Genomic DNA, 12,509 nt, shown 5'->3' with positions numbered 1-12,509 from the left:
CCAATGATAAAATATTCATTTACTTCTCAATTACTCAAATGATATATTCTTGAATTAAATATTGTTTAAAAATAGTCAATTAATAAATATATTTTATTTCAACAATTTCCAATTAAAATATTATTCTTCCTCAATAAGACAAATACCTAAATTAACTATTAATTGATGTATATATTTATCAATCCAAGATTAATAAAATATAACAAATTAATAATTAAAAACCCAATATTAACAATCAAGTATTTAATTTAGAAAAATACTCATTAATAATAAAAAAAAATAGAATTTGAGTATTAATAAGTGTATATTTTCCATCATATAATTGATTAATAATAAATTAATGATAATTTATTATTTAATGAACATTTAATCCAAATTAAAAACTTAACTAAAATGTTAACATTAAATAATATTTAAATATTATATATTTTTTTTTTAATAATAAAAAAAACATTTTTATATGGGGGAGGGTACCCACGTGGACCCCCACGTGGGCCCCCCCCTTGGGAGCTCACACTGCTTCCCATTGGGAGCACGCAGCCCCCATGGGAGCGTTGTTGTTCCCAAAGGGAGCACGCAACCCCCATGGGAAGCACTGCTGCCCAATGGACACGCAGCACCCCTCCACGTGGTGGGGAACTCTCCCACGTGGTTGGGGTTTCCACTTTTATTTTATTTTATTTTTATTTTTATTTTTAAAGATTACTGTGTAAAACACAGTCTGAAAAAAAACCAGTCTCCCAGAGACTAAAAAGATTTATTTTAAAACCAAAACCCCATTTTTTTTTAATTTTTTTTTTAAAACACACAACTTCATATAAACTTAAAATGAGAATTTTCCCAGCAAGAATAAAGTTTCAAATCCCCAAACAATATGAAGAATATCAAACCATACATAATTTCTTCAACAAAAAACCCATACTTGAGCAAAATGGGGCATTTAAACTCAATAATTCAACCATTCTTTCCAACAACATCTAATTTCTAAAGTAGAATTTGAATTTGGGAACACCCAATGGAGATTTAAACAAGAGTTCCTAATGAACAGCCATTTCCAATTGATATCCAATATTTGGTTTTGAAAAAGCAAGAACAATACAACCAGAAATCAAAGAGATGGATCTAAATCCTACCTTATCTCGCATTCCTGGCAAGATCTGCTGAAGAGCCCTAATTTGCAGCTCAAGGAATCCTTCCCCATCCAAAACCCCCAAATTACATCCTAAAAAATATTTTTTTCTCTTCCAAAACTATCCATCCCTCAAATTTTCCAAAAGTCTAGGTTATATGGAAAAGTTTGACCAAAAAACTCATTTTTGGATTTAAAATTTTTATTTAAAATAAATCACAAAAATCTTTATTTTCCACTATATCAACAAATTAAATTGCTTTTCAATTCAAAATTGATTTTCTCAATTAATTCAATTTAACCTTTCTATTCCAAAATGCCAAGAAGATAAAATTGATTCTATTTCAATTAAAATTAAATCTTTCTTTTCGTAGGCATAAACATAATACATTTAATATTTAAATTTAACCATTTAATTGAACTTGCTCCCAATTTAAATCGAGCAATTCAGATTGACGATAAATCACATAAAGAAATCCTGTTTAATTTAGTCCATTAATCTTTAATGCACAAACAGATATTTTATCAAATTAAACACTAAGGACTAATTAATCAATTTAACCATACACACCAAACACGCAAACCAAGAAGGTCAACTAGACAAACGACTTGCAAACCCAAACAAAAAGGGAATACCGATGACGACTGACGATGCATACTTGAGCATGACTATGGTCAACTAGGGTCTTACGACCACCTAATCCAACTCTAAGGATTAAAGAGGTACACTCAAACTTGCAAATCCAGGTGAAGACAAACCTCGCACTCATGCGGCGTGGTACCTGAAATCTCCTACAACCAAGAGTCATACATGCATACATATATAAACTTAATGAAAGCATTAGCCCAATTTTAATACCACGAAATAGGAACACTAAACAACTTGTATACAACTAGTGTGAAAACACATTAACAGATATGCACTAAATCAATATATCTGACTATAATCATTATATTATGATAAACTAACTAAGATAAAACTGAGATTAAAAATTGATTAGGGTAGGGGTACTACATTCTTCCCCCCTAGGCTCCGACTTACTCCTGGAAGTCGTAAGGCTAGATGAAGAACATGTCGTATGCATCAGCCCTGAAACTCATTCAACAAAGATCAAATTGCACATAGAAATCTTTCCATAAATAAATGAAATATTACTGCTAAATCCTTTATGAATGCCATTACCCATTGACAAGATACATCTAAATCCATACATTTCTTATAACATCCTAGAAATTATCAACAATCATAGCAGAGAAACAAGAATTTCCTCCCTTCCATTTCACCAAATTAATGCATTACAAAGAGGTAAACAACAATTACCATACTCATCTACCAAACATGACAAGAAAACATGCCATCATGATCAATTTCTGTTACCAATACATCTTTTTCGTAAAATTTTATCGCATAGAATTAGCTTCAAAATTCAATATCTACAACCAAATTAACTTTCATGAAATAAGAGCAACATAAATAACTCAATTGTTTACACTTGCCAGGAATATAAAAACCTTTCCAAAGACTATGTCCCATAACATAGTGACAAGTTAACACAATTTACTCCATGATACAAATAATAACCATCCACATAACTGGAATGCATAACTCAAAAGGCCGCATGTGAGCATTTCTAATGCTTGGTCAAAGATAACATACATGATCAACATCTCTATGCCTGATCTCAGAACAACAATATGATCATAAAAATCCAATATCTCACTCAAAGGCTCGATGGTGCTAGGCACACCATAGCGGTGCTACCTTCCATACAAGACCCTCGTGAACATCCCTTGTTGAGTAAGGTGGTTAGCCTCCAAGAGATAGTCACCACACATAGGTAGGTAGTGGATCCTAGATGCAACACAACCTCACATACCCCCATCCTCAAGGTTCCTTACGTCCACTTCCTCGTACACACTCTACCAAATCCGTATCATACGTCCTTGGAGAGGAATTTCACATTTCAACACAAGAGCAGCATACGAAAACAATAAGGATAAACTAGTTTAGCCACAAAAGTACAGATTAATAAAGATAATAAATCATCAATTCCATAAGTAAGGCAAGAAAAATAATCTGGAATTGCAACACCAAATCAAGAATGCAAAAGATCACAAGATCGTGGCTAAACCTTCAAAGTCAAAGTAAAATAAATTGCTGGTCCCCAAAGAAATAATAAGAATATCACAACTGCACATAACATCACTATGTGACTAGCATCTAGCCACCAATGAGGAAGGAAGGAACAACTAACTAACTATTGCAGTAGCTCATCATGTGGTGCGACATAGTCACACTACCCACATGGCATGGCAGTGTGCACCTCGACATCACCCTGCATCACGTCGTCACGTGGCATGGCAATACCCCAAGCGGAGAAGAAAAGCAATGGGCATATCCTGCATGGTAGTGTACCTCGCAGAAACAAGCACGCGCAGGTCACGTCCCGCATAGCGACGTATCTAGAAGGATACTCGTCGTAGCCAGAGGTATACATGACTAGGGTCCACCCACATGCCCACCAACACCTACTAACTGGCAGCTCATGTGGATAAACCTACCTTTCATGAAGACAAGGCAAAGGATCCTCCAACTCACACCATCACTATACACAAGAATCACCATCCATATGCTCAAATAAAGGAGGGAATAGGCTGACACACATAAACCTATAAATAGATTCATCAAAAAGGGAAAGTATTGAGTACACCTTTGATATAGTTTAATAGTACAACTATATCATTCCTCGAAGTAGAGAAGCTAAAGTCGCTTCACACCGACATTACTCGTACGCCAATCCATACTATTCAAGGAATGGTGACTTCTAATACTACCCCTTAACATACTAAATTACCCACAACCCGAGGTTTGGTATTCAGTAGGGACACAAATAAGCAACATCACATGAACAGTATGGTTTTCCATACTCATAAGCAACATATCCTCTGTGGTTGATTACTTCACCAATCCATGGGCACATATAATAAGTACTGGTTTCTTACAATACACACAAATACACCAGAACTGGTTTAGTCACATATACGGGGAGTACTTTTCAGTACGCTAACATCTATTCAAGGAAGATTTAATTATGCTTTCCACATGAATAACTAAATAAAGTTTACTCTAGATTTAGGTACTGAAATTATTAACAATTCACAATTACATAAGGAAATAACATCATTCCTATAGCTTTCTCGAATCTCACTAAGCATTCATAACTAAATTACTAACTGTGCAAATTCCTTTCCCAAAGAGGACTTTCATCTATCACTATGAAGCCAAATGCAAACATACAATTTCACATGTTTTATAAACATTCTATTTAAATCAATGCATCCTTTGTAGCATTTCTAAAAAAAATCTTATGACTAGGCAAAGAGAAGGGGAAGAGAGTTTGATAACCGGACTATTTCCTACAAAGACACAAGATCAGCAAGATCACACTATAATATAAAATTTCTCACTATAAGCCTATCATTTTAATTGCACGGTTTTCATTTCGCTACCGCTTTAGAAGAGTATCAATCCAACTAACATGACATCTCCAATTATTATGGTTGCATCAGGAGGTTCTAGTTTTCCAACCAACAGAGATCAAAACAGGCAATCTTTTCGATAATGCAAGACCTCTTAAGAAGACTCACTATTTTTAATTCAATACAGACACATATCATAATTTGCAACCTATTATTGAAAATCAATTTACGATAAAAAGGTAAGCGAGGAGCTATCACCCAGATAATACATCTTAATGCATGCACATCAAACAAGCTTTTCATTCGTGCTTCCTAAACATAATAAGACAATTATATATATCCAAAAGCAAGTTCAATGGAGCATTGCTAAAATAAATTCTCGATCAACTTGATTTACTGAAACACATCAAACAATCTTTTGTGGAACACATTAATACACTCTCGAAGCTACTATAACATGCTCCTTTTAATACTTCTTCTACAAACCAAGTAGTTTCACATAATTCAACTATTCGCATATTAATGCACCTCTCTTAAGGTAGAATTTAATTATGTTACTCCTACAAAATACACATGGAGAATTCTTTAGATGTACACATACAATTTTCTCCCAATAATCAAATGATCTTTTAAACCCGCAGCCCCTTTTTATTATTCAAAAACACATAATCATCATGAGGCTCAAACAAGGGCTCAAGAAGTCACAACCTTTCTCTCGCAAACAAGAAAACTTGAATCAAAGATAATTGCACACATATCCTAATCATTTTAATTTCTAGAATGAGAGAGAGAAGGAAGAGTGATAATCGTTCAATTTGCTACAAAATAAGCATTCAATAAGTACCATACTAGTCGTTCAAGCGAATAACACTAAGCTAGATCATAATCTTAAACAAGTAAGATACGCACTTTCAGATTCAGGACAAGCAATAACCAACCCAAATGGATTAGTCTAAAGAGTACAACACTCAATAAGGGAAGGTTCATACGACTCTCTTGTAGAGTATGAGTAATCGTAGACCAAGACATCAATAAGCACATAAAGCACGTATAATCACTCAAAAACACCAACATCAAGAAGGTGAGAACAAGGTGTGAACACACACGTTACACACAAGTTACGGTTTTCTCAATCACTCACATACAAAAGGAGGACAAGCATACACATAAGGTCAGTACACCTCACACCAATAGAGGGCACACGTGACACCAGAGATCCCAGTGTTTGCAACATGGGCTCTAATACCAAATGTAATGCCCCGCCAGGAAACCCCAAAGGGATTAAGCCAAAACACAAGAATAGAGTGCAATAATTTTTTATTTTTATTTTTTTAAAGATAAACACAACATTAAGATACAACGAGATATCAAAATTCAGATTACATCGCGGAAGACAACAACTAACACCTACAGAGTTTCCCAACATGATTACTTAAATTTCACAATTCACTTAACTCACACAATTAATCCAATAAGTTGATTATCTTATAACGAGATAATACTTAAACAAGGATAATTACTTTCAAAAGATGGAAATATAAATCACATGCTAACGTTTATCCATTATGATTCATTCATACATTACATTCAAGCTTTTCATTAAAATATAAGCCATGCATCTACTATTCTAACACACTAGAATTTTATAATAAACATATGAGATCTTTTCATGCCTACTTAATTTTCTTAACAACAACTGAATATATTCCATTGTACTAAGCTACATTCATTCATGATCCAATTTACTGCATTCAAGAAAGGACTGCATACAAGCATTTAAAGTTAATTCCATCTTATCCACTTATGCATTCTAACATAAGCTATTCATACATGATAAATTGAATAAGGGAAACATAAGAGAATAATATCACATAACACCATAATGATCTCAGAGTTCACCCCTAAAGGGCTACATCTCCGGGTCTACTCAACTGCAAGACCCCTCTGATAATTAATAAAGTTAAGAATACAAGAGGTTACATCATTTACAATCTGGCCGTCAAGGCGAAACATAATCAATATACAAACGACCGCATCGGTCAATAAATACATAAACGATCCCTGAAAAGAAAAGGATCCAGTTGAACATAATCAAAGCTAATAAAAAAAAGATCAATTGGAGCATCCACAAAACTAAGTCATCACCACCCGAGGTCTTAACATGAAACCAGGTACTCACAAGGGCATAGACAATAGGACGACTCACAAACGTGCTCCTAACAAGACAAAACAACAACACACTAGCGAACGTAGGGACAAGTGTCATCACACAATCTGGTATGGTTACCATGGCAGGTCTTCATAGGTTTCGGCCCCATACACTGGTTACCCTGGCAACCTAATCCGTACCTCCAGCCCATCCAAGCCTCATGTGGACCCACACATCCTTTCGTGAAGACAAGGATGATGGGTTGTCATTTCAGGCCTTCTCATGGCATGTAGAGTCTGTGTTAGCACTCGTCCCATGTGTGAGGCACAGTTATCTTACTTAGAGATTAACATTCTAATCTAGTGTTAGGTTATCACTTATTAGACTCACTTTCGATGGGTTACCCAGCAGCCACTTTGGGCATGGCCCCTAATCGAAAGCCACTTTCCCATACGACACTAGACTATACTCAGACGAACTCAAAAACCAAGGAATACACATGGTCAGACGAACGGAGTTCAGAATAGAGAAATCCACCATTTGGTCAAACATGACTTTATACGAGGTGCACTGATAGACGGTACTCTAACTAGAGACCTGACCGACTAAGGTCAACCACGAATCATCATTGGACACCCACATAGAGGATATGACCAATTACGACACTACCACAAAACAATAGTCAAACTCATAACCGAGGACTAGAATAGGTACCCAAAACAATCCATATGACAGGGTCCAATCGAATAAATCAAAACTTGCCATTACTTAAGCAAAAGCGAATATAGAAAATTAAACTCGCATAGGCAATAACTGGAAAAGACAATATTTTCCCATATTAATATAAACATAAAAGTTGATCCAATTCTCTGATTGATCTAAGTTTTCAAAATGCATTGACAGAAAAATCACAGTTTCTAGGTGAGTACAATACCACAATTTTCAAAGGTCCATTCGCTTATGTCTCAAAACAGAGGAAGATTATAACTATACCATTTGTTTTACAAATTGAAAATACCATTAACTCATCAACATTCCAAACAATACATTATTAATTTCCAATAGTATATCGTTTAAATGATCCAAATTTCCCATGATAAAATATTCATTTACTTCTCAATTACTCAAATGATATATTCTTGAATTAAATATTATTTAAAAATAGTCAATTAATAAATATATTTTATTTCAACAATTTCCAATTAAAATATTATTCTTCCTCAATAAGACAAATACCTAAATTAACTATTAATTGATGTATATATTTATCAATCCAAGATTAATAAAATATAACAAATTAATAATTAAAAACCCAATATTAACAATCAACTATTTAATTTAGAAAAATACTCATTAATAATTAAAAAAAATAGAATTTGAGTATTAATAAGTGTATATTTTCCATCATACAATTGATTAATAACAAATTAATGATAATTTATTATTTAATGAACATTTAATCCAAATTAAAAACTTAATTAAAATATTAACATTAAATAATATTTAAATATTATATATATTTTTTTTAATAATAAAAAAAATACATAAAAAAAACATTTTTAAAAACTAAAAAAAAAAAGCATTTTTATATGGGGGAGGGTACCCACGTGGACCCCCACATGGCCCCCCGCTTGGGAGCTCACGCTGCTTCCCAATGGGAGCACACAACCCCCATGGGAGCGCTGCTGTTCCCAAAGGGAGAACACAACCCCCATGGGAAGCGCTGCTGCCCAATGGACACGTAGCACCCCTCCACGTGGTGGGGAACTCTCCCACGTGGTTGGGGTTTCCACTTTTATTTTATTTATTTATTTATTTTTTTTTTAAAGATTACTAAGTAAAACACAGTCTGAAAAAAAACCAGTCTCCGAGAGACTAAAAAGATTTATTTTAAAACACACAGCTTCATATAAACTTAAAATGAGAATTTTCCCAGCAAGAATAAAATTTCAAATCCCCAAACAATATGAAGAATATCAAACCATAAATAATTTCTTCAACAAAAAACCCATACTTGAGCAAAATGGGGCATTTAAACTCAATAATTCAACCATTCTTTCCAGCAACATCTAATTTCTAAAGTAGAATTTGAATTTGGGAACACCTAATGGAGATTTAAACAAGAGTTCCTCATGAACAACCATTTCCAATTGATATCCAATATTTGGTTTTGAAAAAGCAAGAACAATACAACCAGAAATCAAAGAGATGGATCTGAATCCTACCTTATCTCGCATTCCTGGCAAGATCTGCTAAAGAGCCCCAATCTGTAGCTCAAGGAATCCTTCCCCATCCAAAACCCCCAAATTACATCCTAAAAAATATTTTTTTCTCTTCCAAAAATATCCATCCCTCAAATTTTCCAAAAGTCTAGGTTATATGGAGAAGTTTGACCAAAAAACTCATTTTTGGATTTAAAATTTTTATTTAAAATAAATCACAAAAATCTTTATTTTCCACTATATCAACAAATTAAATTGCTTTTCAATTCAAAATTGATTTTCTCAATTAATTCAATTTAACCTTTCTATTCCAAAATGCCAATAAGATAAAATTAATTCTATTTCAATTAAAATTAAATCTTTCTTTTCGTAGGCATAAACATAATACATTTAATATTTAAATTTAACCATTTAATTAAACTCGCTCCCAATTTAAATCGAGCAATTCAGATTAATGATAAATCACATAAAGAAATCCTGTTTAATTTAGTCCATTAATCTTTAATGCACAAACAGATATTTAATCAAATTAAACACTAAGGACTAATTAATCAATTTAACCATACACACCAAACACGCAAACCAAGAAGGTCAACCAGACAGACGACTCGCAAACCCAATCAAAAGAATATCGACGATGACTGACGATGCATACTTGAGCACTACTATGGTCAACTAGGGTCTTACGACCACCTAATCCAACTCTAAGGATTAAAGAGGTACACTCAAACCTACAAATCCAGGTGAAGACAAACCTCGCACTCATGCGGCATGGTACCTGAAATCTCCTGCAACCAAGAGTCATAAATGCATACATATATAAACTTAATGAAAGCATTAGCCTGATTTTAATACCACGAAATAGGAACACTAAACAACTTGCATACAACTAGTGCGAAAACACATTAACAAATATGCACTAAATCAATACATCTGACTATAATCATTATATTATGATAAACTAACTAAGATAAAACTGAGATTAAAAATTGATTAGGGTAGGGGTACTACACCAATGCTTGCGCCTATTTATGAAGGTAACATAAAACATTGGAGAGTGAGCGACTATCGATTTTTGTTGGTGCTCGCTAGGTCGCTGAGGTTAAGAAATAAATAGTTTGAGATTTTATGGTTATCGCTAGCTTGCAGGTCCTTTGTCATCAAGTCAGTTTAAGTCACGAGATTGCGAGTACTGGGAGATTTTAGTTGTTGCTACCTCACAAGATGTTTTGCACTTGACCTTTTTATGTTGCGAGATTGCGACTGAGTGTGATTTTATGTCATCTCAAGGTCGCGACGTGTTCGCAGTTAAGTCATTTTAATTTTCGATCATGCGATGTGGTTGGTACCACATCTTAGTTGGTTTGGTCACTTGCTCATAGGTTTTAAGTTGTTTAGCATTTTATGTTGCGATTTGGCAACAAGTAATTTTTGGTTTGATTTTGTGGTCATCACATGCTCGTGGGTTTGTAAGTCCTAAGTCAAAAAGTGTTACAAGAATCCAATGGTGTTTAAGTGTCTTGTTATCGCGGGCTCGCAAGACTTTAAGTCAAGTTAAGTTTTGAGTGGCGAGCTTGAAATGAAATAAGTTGTTTTGTTAGATTTGCAGTGGTCGCCAGTTCGCAGGTAAAGAAAGAATATTCCAAATGGTATTGGGGGATTGCGACTGAAGGGCTTGATGAAGATCAATGGTTGTCGCTCACTTGCAAGATTCTTTGAGGATTTTTAAACGGGGTTGGTTTATAATTAAGAGGATTTTGTACAATTATCACTAACTTTCTGGTTACTTTCCATTTTGTTATAATCAGTTGCGAGTGTGCGATTAAAGATGGGGAATGGCTTGATCGCTAGCTTGCGAAGGAGATTGAAGGAAGTGTAGTTCATCATGCAAGATTGTGAGTTGTTTCCACATGCATGAGTGACACTCTAAAAACTAACTGAGATAGAAAAGAGAAAAAGGGGTACTAAGCAATCAGGGATTGACACGTGGACTTGTTTGTCGGGTTTTGTAATAGCTTTGAATGATAATAAAATAGAAGGGCATGAATTCAAATTTTGCTCCGATACTTCAACTTTGAATTAATGTCACAGTAGCTAGTTCATGCAAGTGTGCCAATTAATGAGACAAGTGACGATACCCAAATACTGTAAATTGCACGATCGAGTCGAGATTTTATATAATTGCATTCTATCTTCGAAGTAATCTAGTGAATTGAGCTCTGCAGCAATGTTTGAGAATTTGAAGTGTTGTGTGTGGGAAAATTTCAGAAAATTGGTTAAGTTTTTCTCCTATAGCTAAAATGAGCAAGGCGACGACAAGTGGAGGTTCCAAGCCCAAGCCACTGAGGAAAAGAAGGATAAAAATTACAAAGAAGAATTTGTAGATTTGCTGTTAGGGACTTCCATTGCTTTGAATGCAAATGAAATGACATGGAAAGATTTATGGAGCCAATGCAGAAACCCGACCACGCTTTATATGTTTGGTACTGATGTGTTTCATTATTTCTGGAATAATAGTGTTAAGGGTGTCCTGATGTCAAACCCTTGGGATTTAAATGTGGCAAAGTTAATTACACCAGATGTGTGTGATGATGTGGATTTAATCAAAGAGTTGGCCAAATGCTATTGCCTAGTATCTAGGGTAATTAGAAGAAAGAACCAGTCTAGTTTCAATTAATAGAGCTAGCTTCATTGAAGCTATCCAGATTATTGGTGTTGCATGCACGGATATAGATTTGGATCGGATTACAGAGGATTATGACAAATACAAAGGTGTTATCAAGAAGCATGCAATGCCAAGATACATGCCTAGGGTAGATGGGAAACCAGTTAGAATTCCATATAGTATCAAGCCACCATTTGACATCATACCTTTCCACCATTATATGCATTGTACAATCTATGGATTATGCAGAGTGTTGGGTTTTAATGGAGATTCAATAGTGTCAGCTGAATTACTGATGATGGATATGAACATTCAACACCCAAATTTTAACAAAGATTATAATTATGTGGGCTATATGGTTTAACACATTCATAATGCTCTAGTTGAAATTCAGAGTGGTGCACCCAATCCTACATTTAAGCATTATTCATTGTTGATGCATTTAATCTTGTTCTATGATGTTGAGTTCATGGATAAATAATTGGAGCTATTCAAAGAAGAATTTGGTGTCTTAATGCCAATACAAAGATGAAACTAGGTTTGGGACAATAGTTCTCCGCATTCTTCTTTCCTTTACTTTGAAAATTGGATTATTTTGCCAATTATGTAAATGCTAGGAATAAATAGGAAAAGATTGTCAATTAATGTTAGGAGAGTTTTGAGACCTTACCAGTATGTTCCAAACTAGTCTACTTCACATAACTGGGGGAACTTTTTCTTTCTTGATAACTTTACTGTGATCAGAGTCTATGGGTGTCCTCAGCCTCCCCATATTTTACCAAAATTTGTTCCAATTAGGATTGCATTTATGGAGTTTATTTGGCAATTGACACTAGTTGAAAAAGAATGCCTTGAGAAACACAC

Source organism: Cryptomeria japonica, chromosome 2, assembly GCF_030272615.1.
Source record: "Cryptomeria japonica chromosome 2, Sugi_1.0, whole genome shotgun sequence".
Classification (NCBI taxonomy): Eukaryota; Viridiplantae; Streptophyta; class Pinopsida; order Cupressales; family Cupressaceae; genus Cryptomeria; species Cryptomeria japonica.
The sequence above is the reverse complement of the archived record's forward strand: the minus strand, read 5'-3'. Positions refer to the sequence as shown.